Here is a 12,067-nt window from a genome sequence, read left to right on the forward strand (position 1 = left end):
TCGGGCAACAAAGGAAAGTTTGTAGAAGTTGATTGTTAATAGAGCTCACTTGGTTAGTGAAAGAAATGTTGGATGGAACTAGTGTTAACCAATATCACTTAGTTACCAAAGGAAATTTGTGAATATGTAGTGTTAACCAAGTTTCTGAGTTAGTATCTACCGAGTAGGGTTGGCTAATGAAGGATTTTCATGTTGTGTCATATTGAGTTCAATTGATTTGTTTATTGGTTCCAACCAATTGAGAAGATGAATATTAATTATTCTAAGTTGTATTCAAAATGACTTGAAAATTTATAAAGTATAAATATAAGGTTGAGTTTAGGATTGAATGTGAGAATATAATTGAAGATTTTTGTGATGCTTAGACGAAATGAATTAGAAGGATAAGCATAATATCCTTGATGAGTTGCAAATATTCATTTAGTCAGAAAGGATCAAGTATACAAGCCATAATTGACATCTATAATCAACAATTCAGTTGCATTAGAAATTAGGTCATCTAATTGTTACTCTCTAACCCTTGTAGCAGTGATCTAAATCTCTTAACAAAGTTGACACCTCTTAACAATGTTCTCTTAACAACTATCTGCAAATCTTCTAACAAGGTGGTATTTCTATTAAAGTGTCTAAAGACCTCTAACAAGGCCACTCCTAACAAGGTGATTAAATCCTCTAATAGGGTTACACCTAATAGTGTGTTTTGTAACTTTTAACAGGGTTGGCTCCTAACAGGGCTCACATTAGAAGAGTGAAATTAGTAACTAGTTGCAATTGGTGGTTTTTCCTAAATTGGATTTCCACATTAAATCTTGGTGTCAATTGTGTTCATGCTATTTATTTTATGTATATGCAACTTAGTTAAAGTAAGATCAATCATAGATAATATCTTAAAATTTTCATGACAAACATTTGTTGAGTTATTTTAGTGTTTATTGAGTTACAACATTTTTTGGTGTAAACTAAGTGCATGTGTGTTTGTCGAGTTACAACAGAATATAGTTTAATTATATTTTTGATTTGTATTGACATCTAAGGGTTCTAGGATTTATTTTTGTGGCAACTGATTGACCCCTTGCCTCTCAATTACTCCTCTTATATATCCAACATACGGAGCCAAAATTATGTTAATCTTCTACTTACTTTAATCCTAGATATCAAATATATAACCCTCAAACCACAAGTTGGCCTAATAGATACCATTATTATAAAAATAGGCATTGACCCAGAGGAAAATAAATGACCAAAAAATTAAGAAAGAAAACATTTACATGAAGAAATATAGGTCCATACATGATCCAATAAGTGATCCCCAAGGTTGTAGAAAGCCTCGAAACATAATAACCATGGAGAAGAAAATAACCACACATTACTTGACATACCAACAAATGAACATGCTTTGAGAAAAGAAAAATGATAAATCTTTGGTGACATGAACATTGTTGGAAATATTATGATAGGCTAAGTTATTGAGAGGGGAGGGGTAAGCTAGTAGCCAGTAAAACTTAATCCTTAATTAGCAAATAATCCTTTATGAGTATTTTGATCTAATCGCATGCATGAGAAACTAAAAACTTTAAAGCATTCATAGCACTTTGACACCCAATTTGGTGACCCAAAAACTTTCCAAATAGAAAGTAAAATTGGGGTTGGGATGATACCCACAAGATTTAGTACTATAGTATTAAGTTGGCCTGTTAAGGCTTATAATGATCACTTCTAATGATCTACCCTATTAGGAGCAATAAGGACTATTAGGTCCACCTTGCAAAAGGATTTACAAACATACAATGAAGTATGCACTTGGTAAAGAGATTTACATAAGACTGTTAAGTCTACCTTGTGAAAAGATTTAACCAATTCACCTATTAGGATGAAATAGTAGCTGATCTATGATTTGCAACTTGGTTTTCTAAATGAGATTCCTTTGAGTATAGTAATTACCTTGTTTTGATAGATAAATCTTTTTTTCTCCTTATACTATCAGATTCTTTGTAATTCACTCTTCTACTCTTTTTTTCTTATTACATTACTTCCATATATTACATTGGATGTGATACAATATGTTACATATATACCAATCCAATCTATAAATTACAAAGTTAGCCATAATGCAAGTTTACACAAAAACCACAAAATTGGCCCAAATACAAGAACTCAAGTTTTGAAGACTGGCTTGGTGAGGTTCTGATACTTGGCATCCATTATCAATGGTTGGCATCATCATGTACTTGATAGATGTAGAAGCTCAGTCAATAATAATCACTTCTAAGTAGTCTTGAACTTGGTTTGCACTAGTGACTTGATGAATACTATAAAACTTGACATATAAATTGAATCACTTGATTCACACTATATAGCTCAATCAATGCTATCACTACAAACTTGGTATAAAATGAGTCACTTGGTTAACATTGAGTAACTCGGTTAACACTAGACTCACATCACAGTAACTGCAAACTCAGTTTGCACTGATAAAATTAGCATACACTGAGATGCTTAGTTTATACTACTGATCAACACCTTGGTAGTAACTACTTGTCACAAACTGAATATTGTCCCTTGGACTTAGTAGCAATTGGAGAAATCAGTAGATACTAAAATTCTTGGTTAATATTGTTAATTATACAATGTTCGTGGTAGATACTTACAATATGAATAAGTGTATGTCACTAATAACAAACATTATTGTAATGTCAATAGAACTTAAGTTCTACAAACACATAAGAGTGACCCATGATAGGTCTACATTAGGAAGCTAACTACGTGGAAAATAAGAACTTGAATAATAAGGAATGTTCCCAAAATAATAGATAGAAACAAAAAATTGGAAATATTTTTGGTTGATGAAGGATTGCCAAAGAACCCAAGATATTCCTACATCATACACCTACAATAAATAAGGATTTATATCCATGTCAACATCTAACTCAAATTGAGATATGTTACTTTGAAAAAATCCTAGACCCATGTTAGTATGATTTGTGTAATATTATCATTGCTGGCAAAAAGAAATGTTATAAAGATTGAAGGATATATGCTATGTTACAACATTGGATTAAGTATAGAAAATTATCATAGGTAAACATGTTATTTGAACTCTATAAGGATTATTGTTTTGGAGGAAATAGGGTTTTTCAGGGTAATAAGATCTAACTCAACTTGATATATTTAATCTTGACAAAATCCTATACCCATGTTGGTATGATTTGCGTAATGTTGCCATTGCTAACAAAAAGTTGTGTTATAAAGATTAAACAAGATATTCTATGTTATGAAATTGGATTGATATGTTTAAGTAGAGATATTTTGTGTTATGAAATTAGATTGATATGTTTAAGTATAAAATAATATTAGAGATTAAGATGTTATCGATACCTTATAAGGATTATCTTTTTAGAGATGACAATTTTTATTAGTGTAATAAGAAAGGAAGGGTCAAATAAGGTTTATGGAAGAGTCTAGAAACCCTTAATTAGGCTAGGAAATAGAAAAGAGATAAGGAAAAAAAGATATTATTGAAAGATTGAAAATAAGTGTAGCTATTAGAAGCAGAACAATGAAACAAGCTATCTAAAGGAGGATAGTTAGTAAAAGGAATAAAAAACCTATCAAGTAGAGGAAAAGAAAATCACATGCTAATTTAAAAAAAAAATTTACCTAACAATTTTATTAACAAGATTGTAAAACCCTTTAACAAGGTAATCTTTAACGAGACTTAAGAGTTCTTATTTGGAACTTATTTGTAAATCCCTTTATTGGGTGAACATCAAAATAGTGAGATTAAATATCTTAGCAGAGTAGCCTTTAATAAGACAATTGACACTCTTAGTAGGGTATAGTTTAGTCATTCAAAAGATGACAACTATGGTAATATTTTAACCAAGCACCTTGTTATTGCACTAATGAGTTGTGGGTATCATCCTAATCATAGTTTTGCCCTCTGACCAATGGTTTTCTATGATACCAAAACCATTGTGTTATGTATTATGAGTTTATGATTTGATTATCATTTTTACATTATTACTATTCAAAATAATACATTAACTATCAGTATCACCAGTGGATATAAAAAGGGTCTACTGGGTTAAATGTTCTAAGAAGACTAATGATTAGTATGAGAGGTGTGGAAAAGTGAATTTTAAGGTACTGATTCACTCTCGTCTTAGTGCCTTATCCAACTTGTAGCTACCAATAATTGGTATTAGAGCATCTATTTATTGAAATGAAGTTTAAAAACTTGAGTAAATTTGGGACTATGGCTAGCTACAAATATCAAGGTATTTTTTAGTGGCTAATATTCGTCAATTGGATACTTTTAGAAATTTTTGGCTTGTAATTGGGCTAATAATTTAAGATTTAATGCGACCTAAATTGCCATATTTTTATTAATTTTAACTCTAAAATATTTAAAAACACTATATAATTTAAAGATTCACCATAATATTTGATATATGATTAGATTTGACTCACTTAAATATTTTATATTATTGAAGAAATTAAAATTAATTCACGAATAATTATTGTAACTATTAGTTACTTTAGGTATATATCACCAATATTTAGTTTTCACTATTGATTTATAATATAATGTGATGATCCTCATAATATTTCATGAGTTAAAAAATATTCAATTTTAATTTGTAATATTCTATAATGATTAAAAAAATTTCTATTTTTATTGAGATTCACCAATATTTTCTATACAAAAATTATGCAAAATAATCACCAATATAAATAATATTTAAAATGAAAAAATGGAAAGATTTGTGAATAGAATTTTTTTTCCTTCAAAATAATGAAAGATTCGTCAATATTTAATATCTTTTTTTGGAGGGGGGTTTCTTAGAGATTATCTTGGCTTTGATGACTTGGATATATTACTGGAGGGAAGTCTCCATTTTGAGGAAGTTGATGCTATTGTAAAAGAACTACTAGAGAAAAATGAAATGCTATATAGTATGCTCAATTAAGGCCAATGTTTTCAAAGACAGTTTATGTCATCTATTGTAGCTGTACAAATAAGTGGTTTCAAGCTTTGTGGGAATTCAAATAGTTGTAGTAGGTTTTGAAATTGGCGACTCTCTCTTAATTGATAAATAGCTTTAGGAAGTCATAACTAAGTTTTGAAGACAATTTCTGGGTCTGCAATATTGTTGACTCTAATTTGTAATGCATGGACAAATTTATTAATTTAGAGAAATACAAATAATATGTGAAATTTTTTGGAGAAGCTGCTGGTGAGCATGAAAGACAAATTTCAAGTGTCATTCAGATGCAGAGTAAACGTTATCTTAGGAAAAAAATGGATTTGCAACTAGAAATGAGGAGTACTAAAAACTAGTTGTTGCAAGGATTAGAATAGATGGAAACTTCACATACTTGTATAAGAAGTGGTCAAAAGTATAAAAGGTATGAGAGTTAGTTTAGAAAGAAGAGCAACAGATTGAAACGGGTGTAGAAAATCTGATAGAAGAAAGCCAAATAGAAATGTTAATGGAAATGTTGATTGAAATAGACAAGGAAACAAATCAAAATATGGATAGAAATTGTAGTCAATATGAAATTTACTAAAATAGATATAGAGAAGCAAGAGGATGAGTTGAGAGATGCAAATGAACCAACTGTCAAAGATCAACAATGATAGGGGAGTAAAGGTTTTCAAAAAATGTAAAAAATGTTTTATATGTTCAAACCTTGGCCATCTTGAAAAGACAACACCCTTCCTAATGTTTCCTTGGTAGATGTCCAAGGGAGGAGCAAAAGTCAGTGCATTTATTCTTGTACTTGCATAATGCTTACTACATTTTTGAGACTATTCAGAGAGCCACCAAATGCAAGATAGAGTTTTTTCTAATTAAAATGAATGAAAATCCAAAATGCCAATCATGGATTAATTATGAAACTCTTATAGAGATTTCAAGAATATATAAAATATAACCTTTAACAAATTTTATTGGGCAAGTGCTTGAGAGAAGCGATTTACTCAGGTCCCCCTCTAAAAACTTGTTTGAACACACATCCTAAAGAATCCTGCCTTCAAATTGAAAAATGACAAATAAGATAATAAATGTTGACATTTTTTTAATTAAATATATAAATGAATTATTAGCCTTTGTGAAGTTGGTGAGGTTTCTATTGTCATAATAAGAGATCAGGTTCGATAGGATATTATATCATAGAATATGATTAGTAAAAAAGGATTTTTTTTTTTGTGAGAGGTTAAAATAAGAAATGTATAGTATTTAGTAAAATAAAATGTTATAATATTATAATAGGTTTTTTTAGATGTTAGGGTTAGTGGGTGTTTAATAAGAGATTTGCGTTAGTGTTTAAAGTATAGTTAGTTTAGGAGATTTAGACTTTTGTTAATAAAGTTTAGTGTAGTTTTAATTAAAGTTTAGTATGTTCTAAAATAAAGTGCCTTGGTAAGTAGGCTTCGTTAAATATTCAAATAGGAAAGGGATTCCTTGATTTATTTCTTGAAGAGTGCAATGTGGTAGATTAAGTAAAATAGTTAAGTGTTAGGTTAGATAGCATTAGCTAGCAATTTAGTTAGCGATAGAAAGTTATGATTAGTAAGTAAATTAATTAGTATATTGATGCTCTAAATTATGTTGTAATTAGATATTTTTATAAAGTTGTTTTGGAGTACCATTGTAGTATCTTTATGTTAGTTAATAATTAGTAGATTGTTTCGGGTAGTGATTAGCAAATATGATTAGTATCTTACATTTTAATTGAGATCATTTATTATTATTATTATTATCATTGATATGTTAAACACAACATTGTGTATCTAAATTTCAATGTTCTTATAGTGTAGTTGGTCTTGGAACTAGCTAGTGGTTAAGTATAGGATCTAGTAGTTATTTTTAGAAGATAAAGTGTAGGTTACCTTTGGTTTCATGTTAAAAGTTGTTTTAAATGTTAGGATAAATTAAATAGAAAGAGATTAGAGTATGGTTAAGTTCTCATAGGTTTTTTTATTAATATTAGAATTAACTTATATTATGTTATATAGTAACCTGTTAAGTACAAATTTAGTACCTAGGAGTTTGAAGTAGGGAAATGGAAAAGTATAAGGAAAATAGGTCAAACCTAATGTTTAAATCGATTGACTCATTCAACGCGAACTAAATGTTCTTGTAGTGTTAAGACTTAGGGTTTTGAACCCATATAGTATGTGGAGATGTCAACTCTACATCTTAATAGGAGTACTAATGCAAGAAGTTATTCAACAAGAGATATTTAGTGAGGAACGCACAAGGAAAGATAGTATCTCAACCTACTATGAGGAATATAACGCTAATTGGGGAATGAATCTATCTAATTTAAATGGTGGAAGTGTTATTGGAAACTCCTGAGTTAGGGTTATGTGAGTCTATTAATGCTTGCAAGCTTATTGTATAAGCACGAGTAATACCAAATTTTAGCTATCAAGAAAATGCTCATAGACTCTAGATTGAAACTATTGGATCAATTATAACCCTAAAAATTAGAGAAAGTAAAGTTGGGATGAGGTCACCAACCTAATACAAACTAAAGGTGCAGGTGTCAAAGTTAAGTAATAAGAGGATTATAAACCATGAGGCATGATAAGACCAATAATGATGCCTATATTGACAACAAGGAGATAGTTATAAAAGTGAATAAGTGAACTTTGACATTGGATAAGTAAACATTGACAAAATCCTAATACTAGTTTTATACCTAAATAGTTGTAAAACTGCAACTTGAGGATGAATTTATAAGACATAATGACTAGGAGACATGCCAATATGGAATTAGAAAGAACAATAACATTAGTACATTTTTGGATGATAATTAGAACTTGTGTAAATGATGGAATAACATGGGAAAATCATACCAAATTTGGTGAGAATAATAACATAACTTCAGTCAGTATAATGTGGTGAATTTAACCTAAGAAAGATTATGGGTAGGAGCCCTAATATGTAATTATAGTGAATCAAGAATAAGAGATTTGATATTGTAACTGCAACTCATTGATGTGTCCACATGTTTAGATTCTTCAAAAAGAAACCAATGTAACAACAAGAGGATTGAAGGGGACTCATTTTAGTATCCTCACATTTGTACTTTGAAGTGCGTTTGGATTAGGACAAACCCCTTAGTACAGTAAACCCTAATCATAGGGTGATTCCATTGAAGTGAGCTATGTAGTTAGTATGTGGAATCAATCTTAGGTTGAGTGACATGGTCTTTAAACCAACATCTAATTTCAATTCAAGATCCTTGCAATGTATTTGAAAAACTTAAGATTCTTCATTTTCCTTAGAGACCCTGGTATGACCACATTATGTCAGTAATTTAAATTTTTGCAAGTAATTGGATTTATTTCCTTATTTGTATGATTTCAGATGTTGTATTTTAATGTTCTTCCTTTTTTCCAATAGTGTGATGTGGGGCTATTTAGCCAACTGTATTATTGATGATTCTATTTTCCCTCTTGGTTATGTCTTTATTTCTTGATTAAAATTTTAATTTTGTGGCCACTCTTTATTTCTTTTTTTTTAGACTTTTGCGTTGGATATTTCATCCTTGATGTTGAAATTAAATTTGTAGGCACTTTCTTCTAAATTTTGTTGGCAAAGTGACATTTGATGGGCCTACCAAAAAGCATTTCTCACAATTTAGTGGTTGCATAATATTAGGGTATGGGGTTATTAGTGAGAGTATTCATGCCCCACCCTCTCCCAAGACTTGGAGAATAGGACCAACAAATATTTTTTGACTATTATGAGTAAAGAAATCGCACCCAAGCATGCAATTAGATAAGGTTACAAGTTAACCTAATGGATTTTTTTTAGATGCAAAAGGTGCATGTGTAGTGATGGACTTATTTTGTGGCCTATTAAAGAATCAATACATCATGGAAACTCTAAAGTAAAAGTGTTTAACTTTAATAAATAGCCAAGTTGCTTAATATAAAAACCTCATTTTAGGGAGTCTTGTGCAGATGTTACCCCGATGAGTGGGTGTGTAGAATATGGAATATCTATGATATTATTATTATTAGAGACTTTATAAGTATGTTATACTAGATTTGAATGTTGTCGATATGTGACCAATATGTTTTAAGGAGTATTTGACCCTAGAAAATGTAACCATGTCAGAGCTATGAATTGAACTTCACTTTTAGTAAGAATACTTAGGTAAATATGTTATCGCCCCTGAGTATGTATATGAATTATTGATCATTATTTTTACAAGAGTAAATTTTTGTATAAGTCTAGACAAGGTCTAGCATAAGATGAACATTTTAGTTGTGCGACTTCTAGGAGGAAGTCAAAGGCTAGTGGGGGAGGATGTAAGGTTCGTCCTTGTATGTACCTATCAAATATGAATCCTCTATTAAAAAAAAATCTTATACAAAATTAAAATGGATATGCAGTAATATCTTATGGTTTAAATGTCCTAATAGAAATTGAGATTAGCTGATTCATTCATGATTTAAATACTCAATGGTTTGAGAACTACTACATTATCTCAACTATTTAAACATTAAAATTTCACTGAAAAAGATACGAGATGTTTTCACTCGATGATGATGACATTGATTATGGCACCTCGATGATTAGGTTATACGCATTAAGATAGTTTAGTATTCCTCAATTGGTGATGTTTATGATATTAGCTATATTCATTCCTAATGATTATTATCTAGTATTTTAATTTGAATTAATGAATAAGTTGTGTAATATTGATTATGTAATTACTAATGATTAAATATGGGCAGAAATGAACTAAATAGTTAATTATATGAAAGATTTATGTGACTATCTAGATGAGTTTTGAATATATGTATGTGATTTTCTCAATCTACTAATGTGTGAAATGAGTATGTACTATATTTTAGCTAGGAAATCTAATAGAGAATTGGAACTAGACCCTATGTACTGTTTGTGGAAACCAGGGTTGAGTCTAATAAAAGATGTAAACCTCGTTGTTCATATTTTATTTGTATCGTGAGTTGACTGAATGTATCATTCTATAATCAATAAGTGTTAATATTTGTAATAGTGATTTTATAGTGTCGCTTGACACTCATGATTTGTATATGCATTTCAACATGACAATTAGGATTATTTGAGTAACCTAAAGATCTAATTTGGACTATATTGGTTACCTTTTTGTTAATTAGTTAATAATCAAATTAATTACCCTAATATGGATTAGTGACTAATTTGCATTTTTGAGGGTTGTTAGGAAGTCCAATTTTTTCTAGCTTTTTGATAGGTCCCTAATTAGTCCTAGAAGCCAAAAATCATGAAAAATAAGTACCTAAGGGGTATGGGTATGGGTTGGGGGAATTTTCCACCCCTCTAGCCCCTTTTGTTGACTTTTATGGTCACCCAAAAACCCCATTTTTGCTTTATTGCAAAAATTGAATGTTTCATCATGAGTTGGATAACTTTAACTCCACCTTGAAGTTAGCCTTATGACTAGTTGAGTTAGAAGACTCTAGAACATTTAGCCAAGTGGGGGAGTTATTAGTTTTTGAAGGTGGTTGAGTTTAGGATCTTATTTAGAGGCAATCTTGAGAGAGAATGAGTGTTCACCCAACCTCTAGTTTTAGAGAGAGCATTTCCGAATTAAAGGAGAAGGAGAGGCAAGGAAGCTCATCTCAAGTTTGTTCAATTGCCATGACCCAATTTTGAAGGTAGAAATCCCTTAGCTTATTTTGTTCATGTTGGGTTCATTATTAAGTAGTTTTGTTTGTATCTGTATGTTTGTGTGGTTGTTGAATATGTTTGGGAGGGATTGAAATAGATTTTTCTTGAATAGTTTTGCTTTATTTTTTGAAGGGATTGTATGGGTGTATTAGCATTACTCGCCCTTGGATAGGGAAGAAGTGGCCATGTATAGGAGGAGGTCTTTAGTTGGACTCCAATAGTGTAGAGTCTCTTCTTAGGATGAGAAGAGGGAGAGAGAGTAGGGTGTTATGGGCCCCTACTCATTAGCACAAACCATGTGTATGAGTTTTGTAATGTAAGAATGGAAGTTCTTGAGTTTATATCTCTAAAAGGGCACCTGTTATGGTGTTGTGTCTGATGTCTCCTATTGAAAAAATCCACCTTCTCCCTAGTCTGGTTCAATGTCAAACCTGTTGTGCAAACCTAAATGGGAGTGAATGTATGAATTTGTCTTCATGTTATGATTGGTTGTCTCCTGGTCAATTTTTGTTCTCTCCATGATCACCATGATGTGTTGCAAACTTCATAATGGTTTCCCCTATTATGGAGCCAAGAAGGGAATTTAGAATTTTTATTGAAATTCAAATATGTTGGGAGATTTCTCCTTGGGATAATATTCCTATGTAAAAATGTTATATTTAAACTTATGTTGAAATGACAACAATGTCAGATTTTCTTCTTGGTTGTTTCTCGATAGAGCCTTTGAATTAGTTAGTTCAATAGAAAAAATAAATTGAGTAGTATTCTTGCTTATGATATTTTTGGTATTTCAATTTTTGCATATGTTACTTAAAAATAAGATATGATGATGTTTACCTTACTACGACATTTTTATGATTGGTAATCATATTCATTTAATTTAGATTAATTGGATAACACAGGGATACATACTAAGCTATGCAATGTTAAGTTTAAAATATGTTAAAAAAATTCGCATTTGATTGGTACTTAAATTTCATAATTATACATGAGTTTGAGGAAGTTAAGTAATTCTATTAGAATACTTATGCATTACATTTAATCCTATTATCACTTTAAAAAAAAATTATGGTGTGTTTTTGCCCTTTATTTTGGGTATGACATGTACTTACTAGTTTGGAATCCTATAATCCAAAGGTTTTTAGTATTTCCATGACATATTGTGACTGAGTGATGTATATAGCATATTTCATATTTCATTTGATATACTTGCAAGCCCACAAAGAATTTGATCTCTCCAAACATAGACATCTCAAATTCTTGTCTCATTTCATTTGCAAAAGCCTTACATGAAGCGTCTTGACCTCTAAATATGATATCATCAACTAAAATTTTAGATAACAAAATACCTTTCCCTTGTTTTGTCTTCA

Source organism: Cupressus sempervirens, chromosome 2 (assembly GCF_028749045.1).
Source record: "Cupressus sempervirens isolate cs-2001-9-10 chromosome 2, ASM2874904v1, whole genome shotgun sequence".
Classification (NCBI taxonomy): Eukaryota; Viridiplantae; Streptophyta; class Pinopsida; order Cupressales; family Cupressaceae; genus Cupressus; species Cupressus sempervirens.